The sequence below is a fragment of the Mobula hypostoma genome, chromosome 3 (assembly GCF_963921235.1).
Source record: "Mobula hypostoma chromosome 3, sMobHyp1.1, whole genome shotgun sequence".
Classification (NCBI taxonomy): domain Eukaryota; kingdom Metazoa; phylum Chordata; class Chondrichthyes; order Myliobatiformes; family Myliobatidae; genus Mobula; species Mobula hypostoma.
In genome coordinates, this window is record NC_086099.1 from 2178892 (window position 1) to 2193014 (window position 14123).

Below are 14123 nucleotides of genomic sequence, written 5' to 3' on the forward strand. Positions count from 1 at the left end.
GAGGCTATCAGGCAGGAACTTGGAAGCATAAATTGGGAACAGATGTTCTCAGGGAAGTGTACAGCAGAAATGTGGCAAATGTTCAGGGGAAATTTGTATGGCGTTTTGCACAGGTACGTTCCAATGAGACAGGGAAAGGATGGTAGGGTACAGGAACTGTGGTGTACAAAGGCTGTTGAAAATCTAGTCAAGAAGAAAAGAAAAACTTACGGAAGGTTCAAAAAACTAGGTAACGAGAAATATCTAGAAGATTATAAGGCTAGCAGGAAGGAGCTTAAGAATGAAATCAGGAGAGCCAGAAGGGGCCATGAGAAGGCCTTGGCGGGCAGGATTAAGGAAAACCCCAAGGCATTCTACAAGTATGTGAAGAGCAAGAGGATAAGATGTGAGAGAATAGGACCTATCAAGTGTGACAGTGGAAAAGTGTGTATGGAACCGGAGGAGATAGCAGAGGAACTTAATGAATACTTTACTTCAGTATTCACTACGAAAAGGATCTTGGCAATTGTAGGGATGATTTACAGTGGACTGAAAAGCTTGAGCATGTAGATATTAAGAAAGAAGATGTGCAAGAGCTTTTGGAAAGCATCAAGTTGGATAAGTCACCGGGACCGGATGAGATGTACCCCAGGCTACTGTGGGAGGTGTGGGAGGGGATTGCTGAGCCTCTGGCGATGATCTTTGCATCATCAATGGGGATGGGAGAGGTTCCGGAGGATTGGAGGGTTGCGGATGTTGTTCCATTATTCAGGAAAGGGAGTAGGGATGGCCCAGGAAATTATAGACCAGTGAGTCTTACTTCAGTGGTTGGTGAGTTGATGGAGAAGATCCTGAGAGGCAGGATTTATGAACATTTGGAGAAGTACAATATGATTAGGAACAGTCAGCATGGCTTCGTCAAAGGCAGGCCATGCCTTATGGGCCAGATAGAATTTTTTGAGGATGTGATTAAGCACATTGATGAAGGTCGAGTACTAGATATAGTGTATTTGGATTTCAGCAAGGTATTCGACAAGGTGCCCCATGCAAGGCTTATTGTGAAAGTAAGGAGACATGGGATCCAAGGGAACATTGCTTTGGGGTGTTACAAACCTCATGGAGATCTTGTGACTTTCTTGTGAGAATGATGTAATGGTCTTTTGAAGGTCACCTAATGTAATCTTCCCGCCAATGTGAGGTCACATGATGACATGTTCACCACGGGTATAAAAGGGAAGACCCCTGGTGACGCAGTTAGTTTTCCAGTTAGAACTTCAATGAGATACTCCGTTCCACTGCGTATTTGCATTATGACGCAGATTTGATTTTAAATGGAGCTTTATGTTCTATTGTAAGATATAGAAGTACTGGGCTGGCAGTTTGACCAATCGCTGCTCGGTTTGTTAATGTATCTTTTCAGTAACATTGGAGAGTGAAGACGGGACCCTGAAGGGGACTTTCGACGGGTTTGGAAAGGATCGACCATTATTGAATTTGTACAAGAAAGAGTGATCTGCATGAGATGGCCTCTGCTAAAAGTGGCAGAAAAGGCTGTGCAGGATCTATTCTACGGAGGAAGAGTCAGTGCCTTTAAACCGTTTTATCTCCGTCGTCATGAATCCTGCAGACAAGATAGGACCCGGCTGGGAGTGGCAGTGACGTTGTGTCTTCGAGGACTTCGTTACTTTGTGAAAGTCTCTCCTAATTGACTATTTAAATCTCTTGGACTTTAAAATTTACCATTCGAAGAACTGAGTTTGAATTTATCGCTTTAAGAACTGGTTTCACATTTATCGCTTTAAAAACCAGTACTGAGTAGCGGTTTACTGAATGGCCGCATAGCCGTTTACTTCCGGTTAGGGTTTTCATTTTTCTTTCATTGTTTACCAGGGTTTAATAAATGCTTGTTTGTTTATAAGTCCTGACTCCATATATTCATTGTTGCCAATCACGTGACATTAATTGGGGGCTTGTACGGATACATTCTGATTTTGAGTTTAAGTGCTTGTTTAATTATCAAACCTGGTTTGGAAAAGGGAATATACCTGATTCTTTTGTTTGATTGGGGTGTGAGTGGCAATCAGCAGCAATGGATGTTGACGAGTTTATGGAAACGCCAAACCCAGAGTTTTTAGTGAATGTGAGAAGACCTGAGGTGTCGGAGATTGCTAAAAAGTTGAACCTTAAAGGTATTACAAAGGGCACAACTAAGCCCATAATTCAGAGAAAAATCGCGGAGCATTATGTAAGTTTGGGGGAGTTTGATGAGGAGGTGTTAGGGAGGTTTCCAATGAGTACACTGGAAATGCAGTTACATCTTGAACAGATAAAGTTTGAGAAATTTAAAGTGGAAATGGCTGAAAGAGAGGCAATTAAAATAAGGGAATAAACTAAGAGGATTTCAATAAAGAGAAGCTGAAAACCAGAGGAAATTTGAGCTGGAGATGGAGATATTAAAGATGGAAAATTGATCTCCTGGTTCTAGGAAACAGTTTGTAGGAAGTTGTGAGGTTGTTTTGGCTCCTCCATTTAATGAGACAGAAGTGGACAAACATTTCCAGCATTTCAAAACTATTGCTCTGAGTTTAAAGTGGCCGAAAGAGAAATGGTCAGTGATGTTACAAAGTGTAATTAGAGGAAAGGCACAACAAGCTTATACCACTTTAAATGCTGAGCAAACACTTGATTATGATACTGTGAAACAGTATATATTAAAGGCCTATGAGCTAGTTCTAGAAGACTACAGAGAAAGATTCAGAAATTTGAAGAAACGTATGTGGAATTTGCCTGCGAGATATGTGTGTATTTTGAGAGCTGGGGTTCCTCTAAAAAGGTGAATGGGGAGTATAATAAATTAAAACAGTTCATTTTGCAGGAGGAATTTAAAAGAAGCATCCTTGTTGAAGTGAGGTCATATTCAAAATGAAAAGCACACTGCTACATTGCAGGAGATTGTTAAATTGGCTGATGAGTATACTTTAATTCATAAGAGTAAATTTTCTCCAGGTAGAACCTTTAAAAGGAAAAACAGCACAGAGAGTCAAAGTAAACCAGTAATTAAATCTGAAATTAGTGAGAAAGGTAAGGATGAAGGGAGACATGTGAAGGAAAGACATTTTGGTATTATTTGTAATTGTTGTAGGAAACCTGGTCACGTAATAGCTAACTGTTTTCGATTAAAGAAGAAGGAGAAGGAGGCAGTCCCAGACACTTGTGTGCAGCATATTGAAACACCTGTAAAGCCACAGGGTTCGGAAAATACAAATGAGGTTTTGTTGGAGTCTGACCAAGTTAAGAGGGGATATGAACGTTTCATAATCGAAGGATTTGTATCCTTGAAAGAGGGATCCAATCCTGTACCAGTAAAAATACTTAGAGATACTGGAGCTTCTCAATCACTAATATTAGACAGTGTGCTAAAGTTTAGTGATGAGTCTGACATTGGTGAGGTAAATTATATAAGCGGAGTTGGGAGTGCCCTTACGCCAGAACATTTACATAGAGTAAATTTAAGGTCAAGGTTAGTTACAGGGCCTGTTAAAGTAGGACTACAGCCCAGTTTACCTGTGAATGATGTTGCTCTGTTGCTAGGGGATGACTTAGCTAATGGACAAGTTTTTTCTAATATACATTTGACAATAAATTCTATTCCTGAGGAACCACAGAGGGATTCTAACACAGATTCTTCCTGTGTTGTAACCCGAGCTATGGCTAAGGAGACTGATGTACAGGATGAGGGTGTTACCCATGACAGTTCAACTCAGGATGCAAATTTTGAGGATGTGTCAGAAACTTTCTTACCTTCATTATATGATCAAAGTTCTTATGGTAAGTCTGACCATGAAGATTTGTCTTTATCTCAGAAGGAGATGATAGCAGAGCAGGGTAGAGATCATGAGATAGTTAAATTAAAAGAACAAGCTCTTCCAGGTAGTGACTTACTTCGTGAAAGTCTCTCCTAATTGACTATATAAATCTCTTGGACTTTAAAATTTACCATTCGAAGAACTGTGTTTTAATTTATTGCTTTAAGAAATAGTACTGAGTAGCGGTTTACTGAATGGCCGCATAGCTGTTTACTTCTGGTTAGGGTTTTCATTTTTTTTCTCATTGTTTACCAGGGTTTAATAAATGCTTGTTAGTTTATAAATCCTGACTCAATATATTCATTGTTGTCGATCACGTGACAGTGGATCGAGAACTGGCTTGCCCACAGAAGGCGAAGAGTGGTTGTAGACGGGTCATATTCTGCATGGAGGTCAGTCACCAGTGGACTGCCTCAGGGATCTGTCCTGGGACCCCTACTCTTCTGGATTTTTATAAATGACCTGGATGAGGAAGTGGAGGGATGGGTTAGTAAAGTTGCTGATGACACAAAGGTTGGGGGTGTTGTGGATAGTGTGGAGGGCTGTCAGAGGTTACAGCGGGACATTGATAGGATGCAAAACTGGGCTGAGAAGTGGCAGATGGAGTTCAACCCAGATAAGTGTGAGGTGATTCATTTTGGTAGGTCCAATCTGATGGCAGAATATTATATTAATGGTAGATTTTTACATAGTAGAGGAATTAAGGGTTATGGGGAAAAGGCAAGTAGATGGAGCTGAGTTTACAGACAGATTAGCCACGATCTTATTGAATGGCGAGGCAGGCTCGATGGGCCTTATGACTCTTGGCAGTGTGGAGGATCAGAGGGATCTTGGGGTCCGAGTCCATAGGACACTCAAAGCTGCTGCACAGATTGACTCTGTGGTTAAGAAGGCATACGGTGCATTGACCTTCATCAACCATGGGATTGAGTTTGAGCTAAGATGTAATGTTAAAGCAATATAGGACCCTGGTCAGACCCCACTTGGAGTACTGTGCTCAGTTCTGATCACCTCACTACAGGGAGGATGTGGAAACCATAGAAATGGTGCAGAGGAGATTTACAAAGATGTTGCCTGGATCGGGGAGCATGCCTTATGAGAATAGGTTGTGTGAACTCGGCCTTTTCTCCTTGGAGCGACAGAGGATGAGGGGTGACCTAATAGAGGTGTATAAGATGATGAGAGGCATTGATTGTGTGGATAGTCAGAGGCTTTTTCCCAGGGCTGAAATGGTTGGTACGAAAGGGCACAGGTTTAAGGTGCTTGGAGTAGGTACAGAGGAGATGTCAGGGGTAAGTTTTTTACACAGGGAGTGGTGAGTGCACAGAATGGGCTGCCGGCAACGGTGGTGGAGGCGGATACGATAGGGTCTTTTAAGAGACTTTTGGATAGGTACATGGAGCTTAGAAAAATAGAGGGCTATGGGTAACCCTAGGTAATTTCTAAGGTTAGGACATGTTTGGCACAGCTTTGTGGGCCGAAGGGCCTGTATTGTGCTGTAGGTTTTCTATGTTTCTATCAGCAGTTGGAAGTTGTTGGAATCGACTGTTAGGGATGAGATTACAGAGTACCTGGAGACACTTGACAAGATAGGCCAAAGCCAGCATGGTTTCCTGAAAGGAAAATCCTGCCTGACAAACCTACTGCAATTCTTTGAGGAAATTACAAGCAGGGTAGACAAAGGAGATGCAGTAGATGTGGTGTATTTGGATTTTCAGAGGGCCTTTGACAAGGTGCCGCACATGAGGCTGCCTAGCAAGACAAGAGCCCATGGAATTACAGGGAAGTTACTAGCATGGGTGGAGCATTGGCTGGTCGGCAGGAAACAGAGAGTGGGAATAAAGGGATCCTATTCTGGCTGGCTGCCGGTTACCAGTGGAGTTCCACAGGGGTCAGTGTTGGGACCGTTGCTTTTTACGATGTATGTCAATGATTTGGGCTATGGGATTAATGGATATTTGGCTAAATTTGCCGATGATATGTAGAGGAGTGGGTAGTGTTGAGGAAACAGAGAGTCTGCAGAGAGACTTAGATAGTTTAGGGGAATGGGCAAAGAAGTGGCAAATGAAATACAATGTTGGAAAGTGTATGGTCATGAACTTTGGTAGAAGAAATAAATGGGCAGACTATTATTTAAATGGGGAGGGAATTCAAAATGCAGAGGTGCAAAGGGACTTGGAAGTCCTCGTACAGGATACCCTAAAGGTTAACCTCCAGGTTGAGTCGGTGGTGAAGAAGGTGAACACAATGGTGGCATTCATTTCTAGAGGAATAGAGTATAAGAGCAGGGGTGTGATGTTGAGGCTCTGTAAGGCACTTGTGAGACGACACTTGGAGTATTGTGGGCAGTTTTGGGCTCCTTATTTTAGAAAGGATATACTGACATTGGAGAGGGTTCAGAGAAGATTCACAAGAATGATTCCAGGAATGAAAGGGTTACAGTATGAGGAAGGTCTGGCAGCTCTTGGGCTGTATTCCCTGGAGCTCAGGAGAAGGAGGGGGGATTTCATTGAAACATTCCAAATGTTAAAAGGCCTGAACAGATTAGATATGGCAAAATTATTTCCTATGGTAGGAGATTCTAGAACAAGAGGGCACGACTTCAGGATTGAAAGGTGTCCTTTTAGAACTGAGATGTAGAGAAATTACTTTAGTCAGAGGGTGGTAAATCTGTGCAATTTGTTGCAGAAGTTACTGTGGAGGCCAAGTCAGTGGGTGTATTTAAGGCAGAGATAGATAGGTTCTTGATTAGCCAGGGCATCAAAGGGTATGGGGAGAAGACAGGGGAGTGGGGATGACTGGAAGAATTGGATTAGCCCATGATTGAATGGCAGAGCGGACTTGATGGGCTGAATAGCCTACTTCTGCTCCTATATCTTATTACTACCTCACCAGCATCATTTTCCAGTGGTCCAATGTCAATCCTCTCCTCCCTTTTACTCTTTTAATATATATTATTTCTGTTTTTGCATGATTTTAATGTATTCAATATATGTATAGATTTAATAATAGATTTATTTATTTATTTTAAAATTCATTTTCTTCTATATCATGTACAGTATTGCATTGAACTGCTGCTACTAAGTTAACAAATTTCATGACACATGCTGGTGATAATAAACCTGATTCTGATTCTGATGTGACTGTAGGGGGGGATCTCATTGAAACCTATCGAATGTTGAAAGGACTGGAGAGGGTGGATGTCGAGAGGAGGTTTCCAATAGTGGGGGTATCCAGAACCATAGGGAACTGCCTCAAAATTGAGGGGCAACCCTTTAGAACAGAGAAAAGGAGAATTTTCCTTTAGCCAGAGAGAAGTAAATCTGTGGAATGCTCCACCACAGACTGTAGTGGAGGCCAAGTCTGTGGGTATACTTAAGGCAGAAGTTGATCATTTCCTGCTTGGTCAGGGCATCAAAGGATATGGTGAGAAGGCAGATGTATGGGGTTGAGTGGGATCTGGGAATAGCTATGATGGAATGGCGGAGCAGACTTGATAGGCTGAATGGTCTGATTCTGCTCCTATGCTTTATGGACTTACGGATTGAACACCAAGCTGATTTTTCGAGTCCCCTTGTGTACTGAAGCCCCCCCATTACAATTGTGACCCATTACCCTTATTACACGCGCTTTCCAGCTCTCTTTACAATCTCAGGCCTACATTTTGGCTACTATTTGGAGATTTATATATGATTCCCATAATAGTTTTTTTACCCTTGCAGTTTCTTAACTCCACCCACAAAGTGGAGTTCTCTGTCCCTATGTCACCTCTTTCTAAATATGTAATTCCATCTCTTACCAACAGAGCCACACCACCTCCTATGCCTTCCTGCATGTCCTTTTGATACAAAGGATATCTCATGCTGTTAAGCTCTCAACTGTGACCTTTCGGCCATGAATCAGCGATGTACACAATGTCATATTGACCAATCCCTAACTATGCCATGAGTTTGTCCACCTTATTCCGAATGCTACGCACATTTAAATACAGCACCTTCAGTCCTACATTCTTTGCCCTTTTGAATTTTGCCTCAGTGGTACAATTTAATCCTTTGCTCTGTCTGCATTTGTACCCAATAACTGGCTTGTCCTTCCTTATGTTCATGTTACACCCATCATCTACTTGTAAACTTTCTGGCTTATCCTCAGCTCTATCATCCCCCTGCCATAACAGTTTAAACCACTCCCAACGGCTTCATGAAATCTGCCCACAAGAATATTGATCCCCCTCAGATTCAAGTGCAACCCGCCCCTTTTGTGCAGGTCACACCTGCCCCAGAAGAGGTCCCAATGATCCAGAAATCTGAACCCCTGCCCCCTGCTCCAATTCTTCAGCTGGCATTTATCTACCACTTCATCCTATTCCTATCCTCACTGTCACGAGTTTCCACAGGCAGCTGTGGAGGTCAGGTCGTTGGCTGCATTTAAGGTGGAGATTGATAGGTTCTGTGTTGGCTACGGCACCAAAGGTCACAGGGAGAAGGCTGGGGAGTGGAACTGAGGAGTAAAAAAAATGGATTAGCATTGGTTGAATGGCCTAATTCTGCTTGTATGTCTTATGATCTAATGGTCTAATTTGAGGAGCTGGTGCACAAGGAGATACTGAGACCTGGATAAGAGCATAAGACATAGGAGCAGAAATAGACCTCTTGATCCATCGAGCCTGCTCTACCATTCTATCTAGGCTGATTTATCAACCCTCTCAGCACCATTCTCCAGCCTCCTCCCTATACCCTATGATGCCCTGATATATCAGCCTCTGCTTTGAACACACTCAGTGACTTGGGGGTCCATGGGCATCCGTGGCAGAGAAGCAAAGAATTGGGGATATCTAATTAAAACCTATCAAAATCTGTTGATATCTTTAAGCTTCAAAAAGTGTCGAGAAAATTTACAAGGATACTGCCAGGACTTATAGACCTCAGTTAAACCATAAGACAAAGGGGCAGAATATGGCCATTCAGCCCATCCAGTCTGCTCCACCATTCCTTCAGGGCTGATCCTTGATTCCACTCAACCCATGCACCTGCCTTCTCCCCATATCCTTTGATACTCTGACCGATCAGGAAACTATCTAATTCCGCCCTAAATATAGCCACAGACTTGACCTCCACCGCAGTCTGTGGCAGAGTATTCCACAGATTCACTAGTCCTTGGCGAAAAAAATTCCTCCTTACCTCTGTTCTGAAAGGTCACCCCTCAATTTTGAGGCTGTGCCCTCTAGTTCTGGATACCCCCACCATAGGAAACATCCTCTCCACATCCACCTTATCTGGTCCTTCCAGCATTCAATAGGTGTCAATGAGATCCCCCTACATTCTGCTAAGTTCCAGTGAGTACAGGCCTAAAGCTCCCAAACGCTCCTCATATGTTAACTCCTTCATACCCAGAATCATCCTCGTGAACCTCCTCTGGACTCTCTCCAACGACAATGCATCCTTTCTGAGTTATGGGGCCCAAAACTGTTGTCAGTACTCCAAGTGCGGCCTGACTATTGTCTTATAAAGCCTCAGCATTATCTCCTTGCTTTTATATGATCTGACCTTCTGTCAGATCAGCAGAAGGTTGTAAGAGTAGGCTCCCTCACCTCCAACCCTCTGACTCTCAATACAGGAGCCCCAGGGCTGCGTACTGAGCCCCCTCCTTTACTCCCTGTATACCCATGACTGTATCGCCACCCACAGCTCCAATCTGCTGATTAAATTTGCTGACAACACCACATTGATGGCCTTACCTCAAACGATAATGAGGTGGTCTGCAGGGAAGAAGTCATCTCTCTGACCAGTGGTGTCAAGAAAACAACCTCTCCCTCAATGTCGCAAAAACAAAGGAGCTGTTGTGGACTACAGGAGGAATGGAGACAGGCTAACCCCTATTGACATCAATGGATCTGGGGCCCAGAGGGTGAACAGCTTTATGTTCCTCAGCATCTACATCACTGAGGATCTCACGTGTTCTGTACATACTGGCTGTGTGCTGAAAAAAGGCACAACAGCTCCTCTTTCACCTCAGACGGTTGAGGAAGTTTGGTATGGGCTCCCAAATCCTAAGAACATTCTACAAGGGCACAATTGAGAGCATCCTGACTGGCTGCATCACTGCCTGGTACGGGAACTGTACTTCCCTCAATCGCAGGGCTCTGCAGAGAGTGGTGTGGACAGCCCAGCGCATCTGTAGATGTGAACTTCCCACTATTCAGGAGATTTACAAAGACCGGTGTGTAAAAAGGGTCCATAGGATTAATGGGGATCCAAGTCACTTCAGCCACAAACTGTTCCAACTGCTACCATTCGGGAAACGGTACCACAGCATTAAACCCAGGACCAACAGGCTCCGGGACAGCTTCTTCCACCAGGCCATCAGACTGATGAACTCACGCCAATTTGAGTGTACTCTATATTACATTGACTGTTCTATTTATAATAAATTACTATGATTGCACATTGCATATTTAGATGGAGACATAATGTTAAGATTTTTACTCCTCATGTATGTGAAGGATGTAAAAAATAAAGTCAATTCAAGGAGGTGAAGCTGAGTAGTTATGACACCCAATGGCAACTCCTTTGTTTGCATCTTTGAAAACAGCTCTATTTCCATCTTTAATATCTTTATTTTTCCCTTTCAGGGTTCTTTTGAACACTGACCTGGAGTTACACGCTGATCACGGTTCTTTGCAGGAATGGGACCCGCTCTCAGGGTTCCACAATCAGCCACTATTCAGCATACAAAGGCTTGGCCTAAGATTTCAGCTTGGATTCAGAAGCCTGGGATCTCGAGGAACTGGAGACGAGCGGATCAAGGGTCGGTGTTGCCACAGGAGACCCGTGTGTCATTGGGAAAGTTGGAACATCTGCTGTGTACCTGGGGACCCGGGGTCCTTGTGATCTTCAGGCACAGAGTTCGGAAAAAGCGACGTAACGGACTTTTAACATCGTAAACCAGCAAGTTGTTTGTCATGTCTCCCCGCTTGTTGGAAAATGGAGAGAGAGAGAGAAAAACTTTTAGTATTCTGCTTCATATTATTGGTTAGTTTGCTATTGAATTTCATCTTTCCCCCTCATCACTTTTTTAGCAGCCTTTTAGATTTTAAAAGCTTCCCAATCATCCAACTACCCACTCACTTATGCTACCTTATATGTCCTTTCCTTGGCTTTTATGCAGTCCTGAACTTCCCTTGTCAGTCATGGTAACCTACCCCTGCCATTTGGGAACTTCTTCCTCTGTGAGACAAATCTATCCTCTGCCTTGTGAACTATTCCCAGAAACTTCAGCCATCTCTGTTCTGCCGTCATCCCTGCCAGTATCCTCCTCCAATCCACCTGGGCAAGCTCCTCTCTCATGCCTCTGTAATTCCCTTTATTCCATTGCGATACTGATACATGTGAGTTATGCCTCTTGCTCTCAAATTGCAGTATGAATTATGATCACTGCCTCCTTCAGGTTCCTTTACATTAAGCTCCCTAATAAGATCACAACACCTATTACACAACACCTGATTTAAGAGAGCCTTTTCCCGAGTAGGTTTAAGCACAAGCTGCTCTAAAAATCCATCTCGTAGGCATTCAACAAACTCCTTCTCTTGCAATCTGACACCAACCTGATTTTCCCAATCCCCTTGCCTATTGAGGTCACCCATTACAAATGTTACATGCCTTTACCAGCTCCATTTGTAAACTCAACTCCCCAAATATATGATTACCATAATGATATTTTTACCCTAGAAATTTCTTAATTCCAACCACAAAGATTAATAATTCTCAGATCCTCTGTCATCTCTTTCGAAAGATGTAATTCCATCTCTTACCAACAGAGCCACACCACCACCCATGCCTTCCTGCCCGTCCTTTTAATACAAAGTATATCCTTTGTATGGTGGGAGGAGAAGATGGCGACGTGATGCAGCTCGCAGCGGCCACTCCGGTGGTGATGTCTGTTATTTGTTAAGTAGGGGCCGTGCACAATCCTGATTTGATGGAGACGGACGTGAGAGCACGGAGGAACATCAGGTGAAACTTCTGAAATGCCTGTTTCGCTGCTGCTGCTACTGTGTGATCCAGAATCTCCGGAGGAGAAGGCCCCGAGTCCTCGGCTTTGCCTATTGCTTGGCAGCCGGGGCGGGGTCGAAGCGCTCGGCAGAGATGGTGCTCGGTGTCAGAGGCTCGAAGTTTTCGGACTGATTCAGAGTCGGCTGTGGTCGGGTGCTTCCAGGATGCTGCATCGGCAAGTTTGCTACGCTGGAAGCTCATGGCAGGGAGAGTTTCTCCCTTCTATCGTCTGTGTGAGATGATGAGTCTATCGGGACTTTGAGACTTTTTTTTACCGTGCCCATGGTCTACTCTTTATCAAATTACGGTATTGCTTTGCGCTGTTGTAACAATATGTTATAATTATGTGGTTTTGTCAGTTTTAGTCTTGGTCTGTCTTGTGTTTCTGTGATATCTTTCTGGAGGAACATTGTATCATTTTTTAATGCATGCATTACTAAATGACAATAAACGAGGACTGAGTGTCCTCATAATCTAATCTAATCTAATCTTTCGATGTTAAACTCCCAACTATGGCCTTCATTCAGACATAACTCAGTGATGCCCACATCATACTGACCAGTCTCTAATTGCGCCACGAGTTTGTCCATCTTACACGCATTTAAGTACATCACCTTCAGTCCTGCATTCTTTACTCTTCGGAACTGCCTCTGTGATACTATTTACTTGTAAACGTGCTGGCTGATGCTCAGCTCTGTCCCTCCGCCATATCACTTATAGGGAAAGGTTGGATAAAGTAAGACATTGCTGGTTGAATCAAAGGTGGTGATGAATCAGCAGACCCTGTGGGGAGGATTGAAAATCTGGTTGAGTGATGCCACAGTAACAACTTCTCACCAAAGGCCAGAGAAACCAAAGAGCTGATTATTGACTACGGGAGGAACACATTTGGGTCCATGAGACAGTGCTCATTAGGGCAACAGATGTGGAGAGGGTCAGTAAATTCCTGGGTGTTATCACATCAGAGGTTTTGTCCTGGGACCAGCATGCAAGTGCCATTTCATAGAAAGAATGGCAATGCTTCCACTAGAGCTAGCAGTCGTATGTTTAAAGTGAAAGGTGAAAGATTGAGGGAGAACCTGAGAGAGAACTTCACTCAGAGGTTCGCCAATAATGAAGTGCTTTGAGAGATTGGTCCTCTCCCACGTTAAAGTCACTATCCCTGCGACACTGGACTCACACCAGTTTGCCTATAAAGCAAACAGGTCCGCGGAGGATGCCATCTCATTAGCTCTTCACACTGTCCTGACGCACCTGGAGGGTAAGGGCACATTCGTGAGGATGTTGTTTGTTGATTATAGCTCTGTTTTTAATACTGTCATCCCCAGCAAGCTCATCTCCCAACTCCACCAGCTAACCCTCAGCTCGTCACTCTGCAACTGGGTCCTGAATTTCTTGTCAGAGCGTTCACAGGCAGTGAGACTGGGCCCTCACCTGTCCTCCACTACTATCCTGAACACTGGTACACCACAGGGTTGTGTATTGAGTCCCATACTCTACTCCCTCTTCACTTACGACTGTGTACCTGCATTTAACACCAATACCATCGTCAAATTCGCAGACGACACAACAGTGATCGGGTTGATCTCCAGCAGAGATGAATCAGCGTACAGAGCGGAGGTACAGAACTTAGTGAGCTGGTGCTCAGAGAACAACCTGTCTCTTAATATAGCAAAGACTAAGTTGCTAATTATCAACTTTGGAAAGTCACGGGATGACGAGTACGCTCCAGTCTACAGTAACGGAGACATAGTGGAGAGAGTGTCCAGTTTCAGGTTTCTGGGAATACACATCTCACTAACACCACTACAATAGTTAAGAAGGCACAGCAACGCTTGTGTTTCCTCAGGACGCTGAAGAAAGCTGGTCTCCCTGAACAGATGCTGGTGACCTTTTACCGCTGCACCATAGAGAGCATCTTAACATACTGCATCTCTGTGTGGTATCTCAGTTGCACAGCAGCTGATGGGAACGCACTTCAGCGGGTCGTCTCTAGCGCACAGATCATTGGGACACAGCTCCCAGCCCTGGAGGACACCTACAGCTCTCGCTGCCTGAGGAAAGCTACAAGCATCAGTAAGGACAATACACACCCATGCAATCATCTGTTTGAACTTCTTCCATCTGGCAGACGTTATAAGATTGTCTATGCCCGCACTTCCAGACTGAAAAACAGCCTTTTCCCCAGAGCTTTAATTACAGTACTCTGAACCAATCGACAAAGCATCAT